This window comes from Chiloscyllium punctatum, chromosome 31, assembly GCF_047496795.1.
Source record: "Chiloscyllium punctatum isolate Juve2018m chromosome 31, sChiPun1.3, whole genome shotgun sequence".
NCBI lineage: Eukaryota > Metazoa > Chordata > Chondrichthyes > Orectolobiformes > Hemiscylliidae > Chiloscyllium > Chiloscyllium punctatum.
The window spans coordinates 53,027,314-53,048,115 of NC_092769.1; the positions used below are offsets into that span (position 1 = coordinate 53,027,314).

The 20,802-nt window shown below is 46.1% G+C and overlaps 4 non-coding genes across 4 annotated transcripts; all 4 read left to right on the top strand.

Annotated features, from left to right (window-relative positions):
* The first annotated feature begins 7,019 nt into the window (after window positions 1–7,019).
* On the top strand, window positions 7,020–7,092 carry trnav-aac (transfer RNA valine (anticodon AAC)). The gene has a single exon. It is a non-coding gene; the product is annotated as a tRNA-Val (tRNA).
* Window positions 7,093–8,754: 1,662 nt separating this feature from the next.
* trnal-cag (transfer RNA leucine (anticodon CAG)) lies at window positions 8,755–8,836 on the top strand. The gene has a single exon. It is a non-coding gene; the product is annotated as a tRNA-Leu (tRNA).
* Window positions 8,837–10,450: 1,614 nt separating this feature from the next.
* trnav-aac (transfer RNA valine (anticodon AAC)) lies at window positions 10,451–10,523 on the top strand. Its single transcript has one exon. It is a non-coding gene; the product is annotated as a tRNA-Val (tRNA).
* Window positions 10,524–12,188: 1,665 nt separating this feature from the next.
* Window positions 12,189–12,270, top strand: trnal-cag (transfer RNA leucine (anticodon CAG)). The gene has a single exon. It is a non-coding gene; the product is annotated as a tRNA-Leu (tRNA).
* Window positions 12,271–20,802: the final 8,532 nt, after the last annotated feature.

Genomic DNA, 20,802 nt, shown 5'->3' on the forward strand with positions numbered 1-20,802 from the left:
CCAATTACATATAAACCTGTCCTTCAGAATTCCTTCCAACACCTTGTCTGCCACTAACTTCAAGCTCACCAGCGTATTGTTCCCTGGCCTTTCCTCATCACCTTTCTCAAATAATGGCACCTGTCTTGCAGCACCTCACCTGTGGCTATCGGTGATAGAAATATCTCAGCGAGGGTCCCATCAATTACTTCCCTAACGTCCCACAAAGATTTGGGATACACCCGATCAGGTCCCACAGATTTACTCAGCTTTATGTATAAGACATCCAGTACAACCTCTGTAATATGGATAGATGTCAAGTTATCACGATTTATCAGCCTAGAGAGCATAGCGTCAAAATAAGGGGGTATCTGATTTAGGACAGAGTTGAGGAGGAACTTCTTCAGCTAAAGGGTTATGAATCTGTGGAATTCCCTGCTGAGTGTAGCAGTTGACGTTGTCAACTTGAATGTCTTTAAGGCAAAATGTAGATTTGCCAACAGGAAAGGAATTAAGGGTTAAGGTGAGAGAGCAGGAATGTGGAGCTGAGGCCATGAAAAGATCAGCCCTGATCTCATTGAATGGCAGTGCAGGCTCGAGGGGCCAGATGGCCTACTCCTGCTCCTATTCCTTCCGTTCTTATGTTCCCACTGTCCAGCCGGCCCTTTACCTGGGGGTTGCAAAGAAATCTTGAAAGTTCTTGCCTTGTACCTTGAAAATTCACCTTTGTCCAATTTTGAACACCAACTTTTAGATCTGGTCTATTATTTTCTGCAACTATTTTAAAACTAGTAGAATTATCGTCAGAGAATCCCAAGTGTGGAAGTAGGCCATTGGGCCCATCACATCCACGCTGACCCTCACAGCCTCCTATCTTACCCCTGTAACGCTGCATTTCACATGGCCAATCCCCTTAGCCTGCACATCCCTGAACACTGTAGGCAATTTCACATGCTGGATTAGTGGTGCTGGAAGAGTACAGCAGTTCAGGCAGAATCCAACGAGCATCTAAATCGACGTTTCGGGCGAAAGCCCGATTTCGCTGCTCGTTGGATGCGTCCTGAACTGCTGTGCTCTTCCAGCACCACTAATCCAGTATTTGGTTTTCAGCATCTGCACTCATTCTTTTTACCTTGCAATTTCACATGGCCAATCCACCCAACCTGCACATCCCTGAAAACTATGGGTAATTTCACATGGCTGATCCACCCAACCTGCACATCCCTGAAAGCTATGGGCAATTCAGCCTGGATTATCCACCCAACCTGCACATCTTTGGACTGTGGGAGGAAACCAGAGCACCCGGATGAAACCCACACAGATAACCTCAATAAGGTGATCATCCTGTTCTTATTTCCCAGTTCCACCCAAGTAATGTCACCGGGTGAACTCCCATGAATATCCTCCCTAAGCACAATAATAATATTGTCCCTAATCAAAAACACCATTCCACCCTCTTTCTTATCCCCCTTTCTATCCTTCCTCTTACATCTATTCCCAAGAACGTTAAGCTACCTGTCCTTTCCAACCTAAACCACGTTTCTGTAATACCCACTATATCCCAGTCCCATGTTCAAAACCATATCTTAAGCTCATCTACTTTCCCTGTCAAACCTCTTGCATTGAAATAAATGCAGTGCAGTGCTATCAAAAGGGCAGACTGATGGTCCTGTTGGTGAGGGATGACGTTCAGTCCCTTGCGAAGGGGGAGACACAGAATCAGAAGATGTAAAGTCAGGTTGGAGGGTGGCTAATGTTGTCCCATTTTTCAAGAAAGGTGGGAGAGAGAAAACAAGGAACTATAGACCGGTTAGCCTGATGTCAGTGGTGAGAAAGATGCTGGAGTCAATTATAAAAGATGAAATTTTGGCTCATTTGGATAGCAGTAATAGGATTCGTCAGAGTCAGCATGGTTTTACAAAGGGGAATATACTGACTTGGATTGAAAATTGGCTGGCTGACAGGAAGCAAAGAGTAGTGATAAACGTTTCCTGTCGGAATGGCAGGCAGTGACTAGTGGGGTACCACAAGGTTCGGTGCTGGGACCACAGCTGTTTACAATACTTTTAATATGTTCATCTATATTATTACTGTAATATTAGCAAATTTGCTGATGACACAAAGCTGGGTGGCAGGGTGAAATGTGAGGAGGATATTATGAGAATACAGGTGAACTTGGACAGCCTAGATGAGTGCACGGATGCATAGCAGATGCAGTTTAATGTGGATAAATGTGTGGTTATCCACTTTGGAGGCAAGAACAGGAAGGCAGATTACTATCTAAAAGGAGGCAAGTTTGGTCAAGTGGAAGTACAATGAGATCGAGGTGTTCTTGTACATCAGTCAATGAAAGCAAGCATGCAGGTACAGCAGGTAGTAAAGAAAGCTCACTGCATGCTTGCCTTCATAACAAGAGGAATTGAGTATAGGAGCAAAGAGGTCCTTCTGCAGCTGTACAGGTCCCTGGAAAGACCACACCTGGAGTGTTGTGTGCAGTGTTGGTCTCCACATTTGAGGAAGAGCATTGCGGCTATTGAGGGAGTGTTGGGTAGGTTCATGAGGTCAATTACCGGAATGGCAGAATGATCATGTTGAAAGATTGGAGCGACTGAGCTTGTATACACTTGAGTTTAGAAGAATGAGAGGGGATCTGATAGACACCTACAAGATTATTAAAGGGTTGGACACTCTGGAGGCAAGAAGCATGTTTCCACAGATGGGTGAGTCCAGAACCAGAGGACACCATTTAAAAATAAGGGAGAGGCCATTTAGAACAGAGTTGAGGAGAAACGTTTTCACCCAGAGAGTAGTGGACACATGGAATGCACTGCCCCAGAAGGCAATGGAGGCCAAGTCTCTGGATACTTTCAAGAAAGAGATGGATAGCGCTGTTAAAGAAAATGGAATCAAGTGGTACGGAGATAAGACAGGAGCAGGATACTGATTGTGGACGGTCAGCCATGATCATAATGAATGGTGGTGCTGACTCAAAGGGCAAAATGGCCTATTCCTGCACCTATTGTCTATTGTACCTCGACAGTCCTACTGTGCCTTGCCCTTGCCTGCCTTGCCTGTCTAACTTCTCAACTGTACCAGCCTCAGACTTACCTCCTTTCTCACTATCTCTTTAGGTTTACCCCCACGCCCTCACTGGTTTAATGCCTCCCGAGTAGCACAAGCAAATCTCCCTGCTTGGATATTAGATACCTTCCAATTCAGGTGTAATCCATCCTTCTTATGCACGTCAATTCTACCCCAGCAGAGATTCCAATGATCCAAAAATGTGAATCCTTCTCCCGTGTATCAGATCCTTGGCCACGCATAAATCTGCTCTACCCTGCTATTCCTACTCTCACTAGCATGTGGCACCGGGAGCAATCCAGATATTACTACCCACAAGGTCCTGCTTATTATCCTCCAGGCTAATTTGCTGTATTCTCTCATCAGGACTTCATCCTTTTCTCTTATGTCATTGGTACCAATGTACAGCGACCTCCCACTGATCATTCTCCTCTTTCAGAATATTCTGCACACTCGGAGCCATCCTTCACCCAGGCAGCAAGGAGGGACCACTCCATTCTGGTATCTCATCGTCAGAAACTGCATTCTATGCTGCAGACTACAGAGCCCCCTATCACCATCGATCGCGTGGAGCCTGATATACCTCACATTACACTAGTAACTTGGCTGTCAGTGCGATATTCCCGAGAGTCTGTGACCCCTAATGCTTTGCAAAACATTATACTTATTTGAGATGAAAATAACCACAGGAGACTCCTGCACTACTTGCCCTCCACTCCTCCCTTTACGAGAGGAAACCCATCTACCTGACTGGTTCGGCAGTTTTCCTGCCTTTCTGAAACTGCCACCTATCATACCACTCCCCCCCCCCCCCCCCCCTCCGGTTCCTGAAAATTCTTCATTACCTTTATCGGGTCAATGAAATCCTCCAGGAATTGCATCCTCACTTCCTGCAGACAATCAGGATCATTGCAACTTTCCTTAATCTCCGAAATCCAACAGGAAGAGCACACTGTACGAATGGCCATCTCTGCACCTTAACAGTCCACAGACCCAGAAAAAGGCACATTGTCTTACAGTTTTATAAAACACTCCTCTAGAATAAATTAGTACCAATATTTTATATTAAAAAACTGAATCAAAGTATCATAAGATGTGGACTTAAAGAAATAAACCGTCGCTCTACTGAACGTTGTAGCTTTCCTAAAATAAAACAGACTAAGATTTATCTTTTAAAAGACCGAAACCGACTGAGCTGTGAGTCACAGATGAACACCACTAAATAGAACCTTCGGTCAAATTTGTCCATGCCGACTAGATATCCGAACCTAATCTTATCCTTCTTGCCAGCACCTGGGCCATACGCCTCTAAATCTTTCCTATTCATGTCAAGTATCTGAATGCCTTTAAAATGCTATAATTGTCAGCCTCCACCACTTCTTCTGGCAGCTTATTCCATACAGGCACCACACTCTGCGTGAAAAAGTTGCTCCTTAGTTCCCTTTTATATCTTTCCCCTCTCACCCTCAACCTATGCTCTCTATTTCTGGACTCTCCTACTCAGGGAAAAGACCTTGTCTGTTTACCCTATCCATGCTACTAATGATTTTATAAACCTCTGTAGAGGTCACTCCTCAGTCTCTAATGCTCCAGGGAGAGAAAGCCCCAGCCTTTTTGCTCTCTTCCTGCAGCTCAAACCCTGGCAATATCCTTGTAAATCTTTGTTGACCCTTTCAAGTTTCACAACATCTTTCCAATTGATGGAGAACAGAATTGCACACAATATTCGAAAAGAAGCCTAACTGATGTCCTGTACATGACCTTCCAACTTCTATACTCAATGCTCTGATCAATAAAGGAATGTATTCCAAACACTTTCTTCAATATCCGATCTACCTGCAACTCTACGTTCAAGGAAATATGAACCTGCACTGCAAGATATCTTTGTTCATCAACACTATCTAGGAATTTGCCACTAAGTGTATCAGTCCTGTTAAGATTTGCTGTTCCAAAATGCAGCACGTCACATTTATCTGAATTAAACTCCATCTGCCACTTCTCACCCATCTGAACAACATCCTGTTGTACTCTGAGGTAACCCGCTTCGCTGTCCACTATACCTCCAATTTTGGTGTCATCTGCAAACTTACTATCTATACCTCCTATGTTCATATCTAAATCATATATATATATATAATGACGAAACGTAGTCAATTCAGCATTGATCCTTGCGGCATTCCACTGGTCACATGCCTCCAATCTGAAAAACAACCCTCCACCACTACCCTGCCTTCTACATTTGAGCCAGTTCTGTATCCAAACGGCTAGCTCTCCCTGTATTCCATGAGATCTAACCTTGCTAACCAGTCTTCGATGGGGAACCTTGTCGAGCGCCTTACTGAATTCCATCGATTATGTCAACCTCTCTGCCCTCATCAATCCTCTTTAATACATCTTCAAATAACTCAATCAATTTTGTGAGACATTATTTCCCACGCACATTGTCATGCTGACTATCACTAATCAGTCCTTGCTTTTCAGAATACATGCACATCTTGTTCCTCAGGATTCCCTCCAATAACTTGCCCAGCATCAATGTCAGGGTCACCGGTCGATATCTCCCTGGCTTTTCCTCACCAACTTTCTTAAATAGTAGCACCACGTTAACCAACCTCTAGTCTTTCGGCATCTCACCTGTGATAATCGATGATAAAAATATCTCAGCAAGAGGCCCATCAATCACATTCCCAGCTTCCCAGTATTCTAGGGTTCACCTGATCAGGTGCTGAGGATTAACCAAGATTTACGGGTTCCAAGACACCCAGCACGTCCTGTAAGATGGACATATTCAACAAATCGACATCTATCTCCCCACATTCTATATTGTCCATGCCCTTCTCCACAGTAAACACTGATGCAAAATATTTAGTTAGTATCTCTCCCATCGCCTGCGGCTCCACACACAGGCTACCTTACTGATCTTTGAGGAGCCCTAATCTCTCTCGAGTTACGCTTTTGTTCTTAATGTATTTATTAACACCCTTGGGATTATTCATAACCCTATTTGCCAAAGCTATCTCATGTCCCCTTTTTGCCCTCCTGATTTCCCTCTTAAGTATACTCCTACTGTCTGTAATGCTCAGGTTTGTTTGGGATTTTTGGATTAGAATAAATGCAATATATTACATTTTGATAAAACAAACGAGGGCAGACTTACACTAAGTAAAAACAGGGCCTCGAGTAGAGATATGGAACAAAGAGGCCGAGGGGTTCAGGTCTTTCAAGTCTGTGTCACATGTAGACAGGGTGGTTAAGAAGGTGCTTCGCACACTTGCCTTCATTGCTCAGATCTTTGAGTACGAGAGCTGGGACTTTATTTTGGATGTTGAGGAGGCCTTTTCTGGAATTCAGTGTCCAGTTCTGGTCATGCTGATATCGGGAGGACATTATGTAGTTGGAGCGGATTCAGAAGAGATTTACCAGGATGTTGATGGGAATGGAGAGTTTGAATTATAAGCAGAGGCTGGATAGGCTGCGACTTCTTTCACTATCCAGAAACTCATCCGATTACCTTTGCAATTTTCTGAGTGTAATCGCCTCCTCCACTTCCTCTGGTAGCTCATTCCAAACACGCACAACCTTCTGTGTGGGAAATGTGCCGCAGGTCCTTTGTCAATTTCAGCCCACTCACCTTAAACCGATGCTCTCGGTTTTTCAACTCACCCCAACATGGGTAAAACACATAAATACTCAGTTTACAACCCTTCCATAAGATCATGTCGCAGCCGTTATGCTGCGGGGAAAGTCGTCCCAGCTTATTCCACCTCGCCCTATGGTCCAAACATTGACGACATCCTTGTCTATATTTTGTCATCAATTTCACGTGGTTTTTTTTACGTTTTCAAGATGGTAATTTCGCTGGACAATAACAAGCTATTGGAAACAGAAAGGTGAAACGTAGAATTGCTTCAACTTTCAGTGCTGGATGCCACTGAGCTGCAGTACAGTAGCCTCGGCTGGTTTCTGTGGTGTAGTGGTCATCACGTTCGCCTAACACGCGAAAGGTCCCCAGTTCGAAACTGGGCAGAAACTGCTTCCTTTTTCAAGTGCAGCCTTTCACTTGCACAAGAACGGAGCTTCCTTGCTTGCTTTCCCATCTGCAAACCTGCCTTCGAATTTGCTTGAACGAATCTGCTCTCGTAGTGAAATGCAAGGCAACTCCATTTAATTACTGTGCAAAGCGTTATAAAGTTTTTCTCCAACCTGGTTCTGATCATATGCCATTCTGTTTGAGAGTGTAGTTGCCGTGTTCTGATCCTTCCACGAAAAGCAGTACCGCATTTGAATTCCTTGCGCAGGCGGCCCGGTTCAAAGGCAGGGAAGAAGCTGATGCGCTGGTGTCACAGCGCACCACGAATTCCTGAACTTGTCTGTCTGTCAAACGTACCCCAAAGTCGTCTCTGAAAGGCTTCATTTGGAAGCTGTCTGTCGTTATTCAACGCGCGAGAGTTGGCACCGGAGGTCCTGAATCATGTTTTGGAGCAGTTCGCACGTTAGTGGCTCATTCAATCAGCAACAGCAATGAAAAAAAACATACACTCTGAGAGGAACCTCCGGACCTGTGCTGTCATAGCGTCGCTAGTATCGTGCGCCCCGAGATCTAAGCCATGTTGGAACTGTAACGGAGGAATCGACAGAGAGGCTACAGAATGACATCGCATCCATTTAATTTTCTTTAAATCACTGACGAGCAGGAAAATGTTCACGGAGAGGGCGAGTGGAGAGGTGTGGCAATTGAAGCTCTGGTGAAACTCCTTCTTTGTGATTCACTCAGCAAACAGAGACGTGAAGGTGACTCAGGCGTGAGAGCTCTTCACATCGAGAACAAAAAGCAATCAAGGGCAGTTAGCACCTCTTCCGGACTGGGGGTGGGGTGAGGTAATTACCTTTTGAGTTCTGTTACTATGTTCAGAAACTGCCTTTTAGATTGAGGTGAACAGAAACTCCATTTCTAAGAAGCACCATGGAAGTTAGCAAAATGTATTGAGTCGCTTCTCGTCGATTCCCGCACAGGTTTCCGACTCACTTGGTATCCATGTGGCTCATGTCCAGGAGTGAACATCTCTGCAGCAAATTGCACGGTTAAGGTAAAAGGCACGGAAAGTGTCATCTCGAACAGGCTCCGAGGTCAGAGCATCCTCACAACGTGATCTGTCGCTCTCGGAATGTAATGCGACTTCCGGTTTTAGGGTAGAGAACTTTCTTTGGGACCCTTATTCTGCAAAACAGACACAGTGACTGAATAAATGCTGCACGGTATGATTTGGAACACGGCCTGCTCAGCTTTGTGCATTTTCCCTGTAGTCCGGCGTGTTTCGTGTTCCGTGTAAACGTGAAAGTCGTCCTTTTTCGAGCAATGGGTGAAATCATTTAGCAAAGCAAGAATCGAAATTGCAGTAATGTCAAGCAGCTCATGGTTATTTGACCAAATCATAAGCGAACATATATTGTCACGCACTCACAGATACATTTGTAGCTGAAAAGAGTCCGAGAAGATAGACTCAGCTTAAAATTGATTTTTGTCTGGATTGATGGGCTATCATTATCTGCTGCGACATTGACATTGCAGCCGGGCACATCCCAGCAGCTGTGCGAGTCGGAGAGGGATCATGGAACCCTTTTCATGTGACTTTGCGTCTGTTGTTATGCAGGGGCACAATTGGAAATGCAAGAAAAGGGGCTGTGCGGTCGGCTGGTAGTGTGGCCGAGCGGTCTAAGGCGCTGGATCCAGGTTCCAGTCTTGAAAGGGGCGCGGGTTCGAATCCCGCCACTGCCATTTCTGCTGTTTAACTCCAATGCTGCAGCTTGTTAAAATGCTGTTTCCGCCCCCACTGTATTGATGTTGAAAACAAAAGTAAAATGCGTTTGCTTCCCGGGGAATTAACTGTGGTGTGGGACAGTGCCACGCGGAAAATCGCAAACAGCTCTGCTGTTCCAGGCAATTTGAGCGTTTACTGGAACCGAATGGAGACTGTTATTTCATCGCTGTTGTGATGAAACACTGCAGAAACGAACGACTTCCTTACTTTTGCTCCGACTGACCATACTCCGTGAAATTTCCCCGGACCCACAGTTGAGGATTTTTGCTGCTGGAAGTTACCTCAGAAACCCTGTTAACTCGTAATGTGGTGACTCGACTCGTCGTTATTTGGTTTTCTGGTCAATGGGGAAATCGATCCAATGAATTTCGATGTCACATGTTATTGAATTTCTCCCATTTCCTTTATTTCCGTCCTGGAGGCATCGGAACGGAAAGGGAATCTCATCGAGACTGTGATTGGTGAAATTCACTTTTTATGGCCCCTTCTTATTATGTTCTTTCTTTCTCTCTTTTCAGCATTGTCTGGGAAGTGTTGGTGCACTAAGGCTGCAGTATGTTTGAAAGAGTAGTTTGGAATTGCCCTGTTGTTAGTTGTGAGATTACTTTATGACTCATGCCCTCGGACTGTCTCACATTTAGCATTCATGCATCTCTGTGTCTGAAAATGCATTAGGCATGCCAGTTTTGTTTGTGTTCCGTGTTAAATGCTTACTGTTTTGCGATTCGCTCAGTACATTACGAGTTAACAGGGTTTCTGAGGTAACTTCCAGCAGCAGAAATCCTCAACTGAGGGTCTGGGAAAATTTCACGGAGTATGGTCAGTCGGAGCAAAAGTAAGGAAGTCGCTCGTTTCTGCAGTATTTCACAATACTACCTTTCCCGTGAGCAGTCGAACAGATGAAACGATTGTGCCACAGACTGCGACGGCAAGCTCTGCTAAAAAGTAATCCTTTAAAGCCGGTGTAAGCAACACGACGGTATTGGGGTACACCTCGTGGAATCAGATACTTCGGTGTATCTCGTCCATGCTCACCACCTAGCCAAAGTTAAACAAGTCCCGTTCCCCAGCATTTGGCCCCTATCCCGCTAAACCCATCCTATCCAGAAACTCATCCGATTACCTTTGCAATTTTCTGAGTGTAATCGCCTCCGTCACTTCCTCTGGTAGCTCATTCCAAACGCGCACAACCTTCTGTGTGGGAAATGTGCCGCAGGTCCTTTGTCAATTTCAGCCCACTCACCTTTAACCGATGCTCTCGATTTTTCAACTCACCCCAACTTGGGTAAAACACATAAATACTCAGTTTACAACCCTTCCATAAGATCATGTCGCAGCCGTTATGCTGCGGGGAAAGTCGTCCCAGCTTATTCCACCTCGCCCTACGGTCCAAACATTGACGACATCCTTGTCTATATTTTGTCATCAATTTCACGTGGTTTTTTTTACGTTTTCAAGATGTTAATTTCGCTGGACAATAACAAGCTATTGGAAACAGAAAGGTGAAACGTAGAATTGCTTCAACGTTCAGTGCTGGATGCCACTGAGCTGCAGTACGGTAGCCTCGGCTGGTTTCTGTGGTGTAGTGGTCATCACGTTCGCCTAACACGCGAAAGGTCCCCAGTTCGAAACTGGGCAGAAACTGCTTCCTTTTTCAAGTGCAGCCTTTCACATGCACAAGAACGGAGCTTCCTTGCTTGCTTTCCCATCTGCAAACCTGCCTTCGAATTCGCTTGAACGAATCTGCTCTCGTAGTGAAATGCAAGGCAACTCCATTTAATTACTGTGCAAAGCGTTATAAAGTTTTTCTCCAACCTGGTTCTGATCATATGCCATTCTGTTTGAGAGTGTAGTTGCCGCGTTCTGATCCTTCCACGAAAAGCAGTACCGCATTTGCATTCCTTGCGCAGGCGGCCCGGTTCAAAGGCAGGGAAGAAGCGGATGCGCTGGTGTCACAGCGCACCACGAATTCCTGAACTTGTCTGTCTGTCAAACGTACCCCAAAGTCGTCTCTGAAAGGCTTCATTTGGAAGCTGTCTGTCGTTATTCAACGCGCGTGAGTTGGCACCGGAGGTCCTGAATCATGTTTTGGAGCAGTTCGCACGTTAGTGGCTCATTCAATCAGCAACAGCAATGAAAAAAAACATAGACTCTGAGAGGAACCTCCGGACCTGTGCTGTCATAGCGTCGCTAGTATGAAGGTGCGCCCCGAGATCTAAGCCATGTTGGAACTGTAACGGAGGAATCGACAGAGAGGCTACAGAATGACATCGCATCCATTTAATTTTCTTTAAATCACTGACGAGCAGGAAAATGTTCACGGAGAGGGCGAGTGGAGAGGTGTGGCAATTGAAGCTCTGGTGAAACTCCTTCTTTGTGATTCACTCAGCAAACACAGACGTGAAGGTGACTCAGGCGTGAGAGCTCTTCACATCGAGAACAAAAAGCAATCAAGGGCAGTTAGCACCTCTTCCGGAGTGGCGGTGGGGTGAGGTAATTACCTTTTGAGTTCTGTCACTATGTTCAGAAACTGCCTTTTAGATTGAGGTGAACAGAAACTCCATTTCTAATAAGCACCATGGAAGTTAGCAAAATGTATTGAGTCGCTTCTCGTCGATTCCCGCACAGGTTTCCGACTCACTTGGTATCCATGTGGCTCATGTCCAGGAGTGAACATCTCTGCAGCAAATTGCCCGTTTAAGGTAAAAGGCACGGAAAGTGTCATCTCGAACAGGCTCCGAGGTCAGAGCATCCTCACAATGTGATCTGTCGCTCTCGGAATGTAATGCGACTTCCGGTTTTAGGGTAGAGAACTTTCTTTGGGACCCTTATTCTGCAAAACAGACACAGTGACTGAATAAATGCTGCACGGTATGATTTGGAACACGGCCTGCTCAGCTTTGTGCATTTTCCCTGTAGTCCGGCGTGTTTCGTGTTCCGTGTAAACGTGAAAGTCGTCCTTTTTCGAGCAATGGGTGAAATCATTTAGCAAAGCAATAATCGAAATTGCAGTAATGTCAAGCAGCTCATGGTTATTTGACCAAATCATAAGCGAACATATATTGTCACGCACTCACAGATACATTTGTAGCTGAAAAGAGTCCGAGAAGATAGACTCAGCTTAAAATTGATTTTTGTCTGGATTGATGGGCTATCATTATCTGCTGCGACATTGACATTGCAGCCGGGCACATCCCAGCAGCTGTGCGAGTCGGAGAGGGATCATGGAACCCTTTTCATGTGACTTTGCGTCTGTTGTTATGCAGGGGCACAATTGGAAATGCAAGAAAAGGGGCTGTGCGATGGGCTGGTAGTGTGGCCGAGCGGTCTAAGGCGCTGGATCCAGGTTCCAGTCTTGAAAGGGGCGCGGGTTCGAATCCCGCCACTGCCATTTCTGCTGTTTAACTCCAATGCTGCAGCTTGTTAAAATGCTGTTTCCGCCCCCACTGTATTGATGTTGAAAACAAAAGTAAAATGCGTTTGCTTCCCGGGGAATTAACTGTGGTGTGGGACAGTGCCACGCGGAAAATCGCAAACAGCACTGCTGTTCCAGGCAATTTGAGCGTTTACTGGAACCGAATGGAGACTGTTATTTCATCGCTGTTGTGATGAAACACTGCAGAAACGAACGACTTCCTTACTTTTGCTCCGACTGACCATACTCCGTGAAATTTTTCCAGACCCTCAGTTGAGGATTTTTGCTGCTGGAAGTTACCTCAGAAACCCTGTTAACTCGTAATTTGGTGACTCGACTCGTCGTTATTTGGTTTTCTGGCCAATGGGGAAATCGATCCAATGAATTTCGATGTCACATGTTATTGAATTTCTCCCATTTCCTTTATTTCCATCCTGGAGACATCGGAAGGGAAAGGCAATCTAATCGAGACTGTGATTGGTGAAATTTACTTTTTATGGCCCGTTATTATTATGTTTTTTCCTTCTCTCTTTTCAGCATTGTCTGGGAAGTGTTGGTGCACTAAGGCTGCAGTATGTTTGAAAGAGTAGTTTGGAATTGCCCTGTTGTTAGTTGTGAGATTACTTTATGACTCATGCCCTCGGACTGTCTCACATTTAGCTTTCATGCATCTCTGTGTCTGAAAATGCATTCGGCATGCCAGTTTTGTTTGCGTTACGTGTTAAATGCTTACTGTTTTGCGATTCGCTCAGTACATTACGGGTTAACAGGGTTTCTGAGGTAACTTCCAGCAGCAAAAATCCTCAACTGAGGGTCTGGGAAAATTTCACGGAGTATGGTCAGTCGGAGCATACGTAAGGAAGTCGATCGTTTCTGCAGTGTTTCACAATACTACCTTTCCCGTGAGCAGTCGAATAGACTAAACGATTGTGCCACAGACTGGAACAGCAAGCTCTGCTAAAAAGGAATCCTTTAAAGCCGGTGTAAGCAACACGACGGTATTGGGGTACACCGCGTGGAAACAGATACTTCGGTGAATCTCGTCCATGCTCACCGCATAGCCAAGATTAAACAAGTCCCGTTCCCCAGCATTTGGCCCCAATCCCGCTAAACCAATCTTATCCAGAAACTCATCCGATTACCTTTGCAATTTTCTCAGTGTAATCGCCTCCTCCACTTCCTCTGGGAGCTCATTCCAAACACGCACAACCTTCTGTGTGGGAAATGTGCCTCAGGTCCTTTGTCAATTTCAGCCCACTCACCTTAAAACTATGCTTTCGATTTTTCAACTCACCCCAACTTGGGTAAAACACATAAATACTCAGTTTACAACCCTTCCATAAGATCATGTTACGCTGGACAATAACAAGCTATTGGAAACAGAAAGCTGAAACGTAGAATTATTCAACTTTCAGTGCTGGATGCCACTGAGCTGCAGTAGGATCTCCTCGGCTGGTTTCTGTGGTGTAGTGGTCATCACGTTCGCCTAACGCGCGAAAGGTCCCTTGTTCAAAACTGGGCAGAAACTGCTTTGTTCTTCAACTGCAGCCGTTCCCATGCGCAAGAACGGAGCTTCCTTGCTTGCTTTCCCATCTGTAAACCTGCTTTCGAATTTGCTTGAACGAATCTGCTCTCGTCGTGAAATGTAAGGCAACTCCATTTAATTACCTTGCAAAGCAGTATAAAGATTTTCTCCAACCTGGTTCTGATCAAATGCCATTCTCTTTGAGAGTGTAGTTGCCGCGTTCTGATCCTTCCACAAAAAGTAGTACCGCATTTGCATTCCTTGCGCAGGCGGCTCGGTTCAAAGGCAGGGAAGAAGCTGATGCGCTGGTGTCACAGCGCACCACGAATTCCTGAACTTGTCTGTCTGTCAAACGTACCCCCAAGTCTTCTCTGAAATGCCTCATTTGGAAGTTGTTTGTTGTTATTCAACGCGCGAGAGATGGCACCGGAGGTCCTGAATCATGTTTTGGAGCAGTTCGCACGTCAATGGCTCATTCAATCAGCAACAGCAATGAAAAAACTTACACTCTCAGAGGAACCTTCGGACCTGTGCTGTCATAGCGTCGCTCTTATTAAGGTGCGCCCCGAGATCTAAGCTATGTTGGAACTGAAACGGAGGAATCGACGAGAGGCTACAGAATGACATCGCATGCAATTAATTTTCTTTAAATCACTGACGAGCAGGAAAACGTAAACGGGGAGGGCGAGTGGAAAAGTGTGGCAATTGCAGCTCTGGTGCAGCTCCTTCTTTGTGATTCATTTGGCAACAAGAGAGTGGAAGGTGACTCAGGTGTGAGAGCTCTTCACATCGAGAACATAGAGCACTCAGGTACAGTTAACAATCTCTCTGACACCTTCTGATGTGTGCATGGGGGAATCAACTTTGGCTTCTGTTACTATGTTCAGAAACTGCCTTTTAGATTAACGTGAACAGAAACTGCACCTCTAATAAGCACCAGAGAATTTAGTAAACTTTCTGAGTCACTTTCCATCGATCCCCACTCTGGTTGCCACCTGAGTTGGCAGCCGTGTGGCTCATGTCCAGGTGTAAACATCTGTGCAACAAGTTCCATTGTGAAGGTAAAAGACAAGGAAAGCGACAACTTGTACTGGCACTGATGTTTGCGCTTCCTCACAATCTGATCTGTCTTTCTCCGATTGCAATGCTCCCCTCACTTATCAGGGCGAGAACATTCTTTGGGACGTTAAATCTGCAAAACAGACGTCGTAACCGTCAGTATGTTGCACGGTATGATGTGGAACACGGCCTGCTCAGCTTTGTGCATTTTCCCTGTCTTTCAGCGTGTTTCATGTTCCGTGTGAAGGTGAAAGTCGTCCTGTTTCGAGCAATGGGTGAAATCATTTACCAAGGCAACAATCGAAATTCTAGTAATATCATGCAGCTCTTGGTTTCGTTGTTGAATCAGAATCGAATTTCCATTCTCTTGTGCAGACATTGCATTTGTGGCTCACACAATTCTCAGAAGGTAGGAACAGCTTCCCTTTGGTTTTTGTGTGGATTGAAGGGTTATCATTATCTGCTGCAAGATTGATATTGCAGCTGGGCAGATCCCAGCAGCAGTGCGAGCAGGACAGGGATGGGGGAAGTCTTTCCCTGTGACTTTGGTTCTGTTGTTTTGCAGGAGCACCATTGAAAGTGTAAGAAAATGTGCGACTGCAGTGGCTGGCCTTCTGGTAGGAGGTGCTGCATTGTAGCTCCAATCTCTAATGAGGCGTGTGTTTGAATCCCACCATTTGTGTGTGTTTCCGGTTTTACTGCAGCGTGTTAATGTTCAGTATTTAAATTCCAACACGACCATCTTCCTTCGCTTATTGGAAATGTATCTCTGATTTGGGAGTGTGCACCCTCTCCAGTGGGCCAGTGTCCATGCTGTAGTGATCACATTCGCCTCCCATATGGAAAGCCCAGGCGTCAAGCGGTTCCACTGCTGCATCATGTTCCGGCCAAGTTGTGTTGTTCACTGTTTTTGCTGAAACTGAACGGAGATTGGTATTTCATCGCTGCTGTGAAACTTAATCCTGCAGTGACTTTACTTCTCATTATTTGGTGTTCTGGCGGATGGGAAAATAATTCCGGTTAGTTGTGATGTCATATGGTCTTAAATTTCTCTCATTTCCTTCACTTCTGTTCTGGAGACCTGGGCAGCAGGCACTGCCACATGGTTGATCGGATGGGCAAACTAATCTAATCCAGACTGTGTTTGGGAATATTCACTTTTCATGGTCCATTCATATTCGGTTCTTTGTTTTCCCTCATTTCAGAGTTTGTTGGGAGGTGACGGTATGTTGGGAGCATAATTTGGAATTGCTCCGCTGTAGGAGCTGGGAGCCGTTTCTCGCTGATTGCCCTCGGACTGTCCCAGAACAGCATTCATGCTTCGAAATCTCTAAAAATGCATTTTAAACAAAATCCATTTCCCAGCATTTGGCCCCTATCCAACTAAACCCTTCCTATCCAGAAACTCATCCAGTTGCCTTTGAAATCTTCTGAGTGTACTCGCCTCCTCCACTTCCTCTGGTAGTTGACTCCAGACACTCACAGCTTTCTGTGTCGGAAAGATATAAAAGTCCCTTTTATATTTTACCTGTCTCACCTTCAACCTATGCTCTCCAGTTTTCAACTCGCCCCACATTGCGGAATACAAAAACTTAAGTATTCCGTTGACAAACCTCCCTTCAGTTCATGCCGACAATGAAAGGAAAGCTGTCCCAGCATTTTCAGACTCGCCCTACATTCCAAACTGTGCGCCCCTGACAAATATACTTTGTGAGCAATTTCACGTGATTTTCTTAATTTTTCAATGGTGCCAGTTAGGCTGGAGAGCAACCAGCTCCTGGAAACAGAAAGGTGAAGCGTTGAACGGCTGTAAATTTTAGCGCTGGACGACTCTGACACAAAATCACCCTGTGTCAAAATCCAGCAAGAATAGCCTTATTCCCGAAGGCAGCCTTTCAGACTGACACGCGCAGAGCTTTCTAATGTGCTGTTCACATCAGCAAACCTGACTTTGAATTTGCTCACTCATATCTGTTCGAGTGGTGAAAAGAAATGCAATCCCGTTTCATTACTGTGTGAAACATTGTTATGCGTTTCTCCAACCTGGTTCTGAATATGCACAGATGTGTACAGCATTGATGGCCATTCTGTTTCAGAGTGGAGTTACCGTGCTCTGATCCTTCCACTAAAAGCAGTACCGCATCTGATTTTCTTAGGCAGGCGACCCAGTTCAAAGCCAATGAACAAATGTTCCTGGCAAAAACCCTCAGCTGAGGACCAGGGCATGTTTCATGGGGAATGGTCAGTGGGGGCAACATTATGGACGCCCTCGGTTGTACAGTGTTTCGAAACACTAAATTGAAGCGCGATTGGATTTTAATATTCTGAGGAATAATTTAAATTGATTGGCAAAATAGGAATTGTTTTCTAATTAGCAACCAATTCAGGTTTGTTTCACAGCCAAATGTTACATCTTTCCAATTTTTCAGTACACGCTGAGACTGCTAGCTGGTATTTGTCAGGTCTCAGTTCTGAACAGCATTCACTCTCATTTAAAGGTGGAGGGCAGGCCTTCACCTTCATAACACTGTTCTCATCACTAAATTCTGCAACTTTGAATTTTGGGGACAGGGGTTTGGTTGGAGCTGTTACATCATTAAATGTCAAAATTTTCACACGGGAAGCGCCGTTCATGAGGGGGGAGTTTCTGTAAGCTGTGTCCAAGGGCTGTGCAGGGAGCTGCAGTGGCCACTTTCTGTTGACAGCAGGGGTCTGGATAGAGCAGTGTTTGTACCTGTCTTACTCCATGTGGAGCCAGGGAACACAGAATCATCAATGGTTTGGGCTGCAATTCAATCTTGCCATGGATTTTCCGGTTTAAATGGAGGTAGGGTAGTATTCCCATAGACTGATCTGGAACAAACAAATCTCCATACCTGGATGATCTTAAACTAGCAACCTTTATCTTGCAGCCCGCTGCTGACCATTGGAGCCATACAGCCTGTCACCAGCCAGACGTGCCAATTTCCCTACAGCAGGAAGTTTAGCGGGGATCTGAAGGGCGGTGGAACAACTGGAGCTCTCACTGTTTATAGAGGCTGTCACCAATTTTCCTGCTTTCATTACCAAAAGTGTCAGAGAGCTTGAGGGGTCTTCAAAACAGGAGAAGGAACCATGACAAATTGGAAGATACCCAGGCCTTTCAATGTGACTGCCTGAGCTACATCACTATGGCTCTGGTACTGGGATAATTCAAGCCCACGGCTTGACAGAATCTGGAAATTAAATACAGAACTTCAGGCTGTTCAGTCTAAATGTATACCATTAAGATACAGTGGGTATTGAATCCCTTCCATATGACCACTTCATCAAATCATCCCTGTCAACCTATCCAGAATCTTAATTTTTGTATCTCATCGTCCATTTCGACAGCTAATGTGAACATCTTGTTTTCAAATTCCTTATCTACATCAATTATAAGCCAATAAGCTCTGTCGCATCTCGCTTCAACTGCAATTGCTCCATCTCATCATAAATCACTCCTGAAACCTTCTGGGAAATGAATGAGTCTATCCCCTCTCAGGACCCTCCCATCCTGCACAATGTGTGATCATCTCTGTTGTGAGTGTACTGATAACCCTCGGCCAGGAGGAGGGATAATGTGAGTTTCTGAAATAAAAGAGAGGGTGCAGGAGGAACCCAATAGGACTGGCAAGCTTTGGGAGAGAAATATAATGTTCATTTCTAGAGATAATTTCTTACTTTATTTTGATTATTCTTTTCTCTTTGCCCGAATAGTGATGGATTGCAAAGAAGGATATACCCACAAAAGTATAAAGCAAAGGGCATTATTTGTCTGTCTGATTTCTCACCTGGACTGACACTCCGTTTATTAAACTTTTTGAATATTTAAATTAGATTAGATTACTTACAGTTTGGAAGCAGGCCCTTCAGCCCAACCGACCCGCATACCACCCAAACCCATACTCCTACGTTTACCCCTTCACCAAACACTACGGGCAATTTAGCATGGCCAATTCACCTAACCTGCACATTTTTGGATTGTGGGAGGAAACCGGAACACCTGGAGGAAACCCACGCAGCCACGGGGAAAATGTGCAGACTCCACACAGAGAGTCGCCTGAGGGAGGAATTGAACCCGGGTCTCGGGCGCTGTAAGGCAGCAGTGCTAACCCACCGTGCCACCGTGCCTCACCTACCAATTTGGAGACGATTCACAGACAGGAAACGCTAAACAAACATCTCATCAAAATCTGACATGATCAATCAATTCATCAGAAACTGTAAACAATTGGCATTTGAGTGTTCCATCCTCATTCATTACCAATCACTGCATATAATTTCTCCATCGTATCCTCGCTGACGGTCTGTAAAAAAGTCTTAGGTGATTGTTGGTGTGTCACATTCCTGGGGGGAGGTGTGTTCCAGGTAGAGGAGGCTGGGAGCTGACAGGATGAACTGAGTTGGGGAGGAGATGGGGTTGAGTGACAGACCTTGGGAGTATTTGAACCTAGCTCAGTCAGCCATTGTACTCACACCATGTGGGCTGACAGGGGGAATATTGACCTGTTACTGTCTCTGTGTGGGCTGTGGGTCACTTGTTCCTTTTCTGACTTTTCTATCTATCTCCCTCTCTCCCTCTCGCTCTCTCTCTTCTCACTCCTCTTTCTCTCCCTCTCTCATTTTCTCTTTCACACTCTCATTCTCTTGCTCTCCCTTCACCTCTTCTTCACCTTTCTTCTCCCCTCCCCTCTTCTCCCTCTCTCTCCTCCCCCTCACTCTTCTCTGTCCCATTCCTCTTCTCTCTCCCCTCTCTCCTCTCTCTTCCCCCATTCTCTCTCATTAGGGTCTCACTGTGGCTCAGTGGTTACCACTGATACCTCACAGTGCCAGGGACCCTGTAAAAATCCTGCCCCAGGCGATTGTTTGTGTGGAGGGTGCACATTCTCCCCAGTGTTTGCGTGGGTTTCCTCACCCGGTCCAATGATGTGCAGGTCACAGTGGACTGGTCATGGGGGAGTTGCCCATAGGGTTAGATGAAGTGTTCAGGTGGAGAAAGGTCTGGGTGGGTTACTCTCCTACCAATCTTCCCACCCCTCTCTTACTCCCCTCTCCTCTGCCAGCCGGTCCTCACCCTTCTTCCTGATTCTCTCCTCACTTTCCTCCCCCAATTTCACCGTCCTACCCATCTGCCATTCTGCCTTTCACCCAATCTCCTCCTCTCCCATCTCCAACCACTCTGTCCCCTCGAACTCTCCTCGCCACCTCCTTCTGCTCCCACCCCCTCCTGCTGTCTACTCCCTCTCTCCACATCACCACCTCCTCCCCCTCTCCTCTTCTCTCCCTGCTAACATCCACTTCTGCTCTCCTCCTCCTCGCCCCCACACCTCACCTACTCTCCTTCTCCCCATCTCTGACACTCTCCTTTCCCCCTGCTGCTCTCTACCTCATCTTCCCACTCTCAGTCTTCCGCCCCTCTCTTCCACCCCCTCTCTTCTTCCCCACTCCATCCTCCCCTTTCTCCTCCCACTCCCTCCCCTCCTCTCCTCCCCCTCTCCATCCTCCCCTAACTTCCCCTCTCTCTCCTCCCTCTCTCCATCCCCACTCTCTTTCCTCCCCTCTCTCTCCTCGCCCTCTCTCCTCACACACCCTCCCCTCCCCTCTCCCTTCTCCCCTGCCCCATCCTCCCCTAACCTCTCCTCTCTTTCCTCACTCTCTCCTTCCTCCCCCTCACTCCACCCACTCTCTCTCCTCCCCTCTCTCTCCTTCCCTCTCGCCCACTCACTCTCCACCCCATCTCTCTCATCCCCCTCTCTCCTCCCGTCTCCTCCCCTACACTCTCCTCCCCTCACTCGCTTCCCCCTCTTTCTGTCTCTTCACCTCTCTCACTTCCTCTCTCTCCTATCCCTCTCTCTCCTTCCCTCACCTCTCCCCTCTCCCCCTCTGCTCTCTCCTCTCCTCTC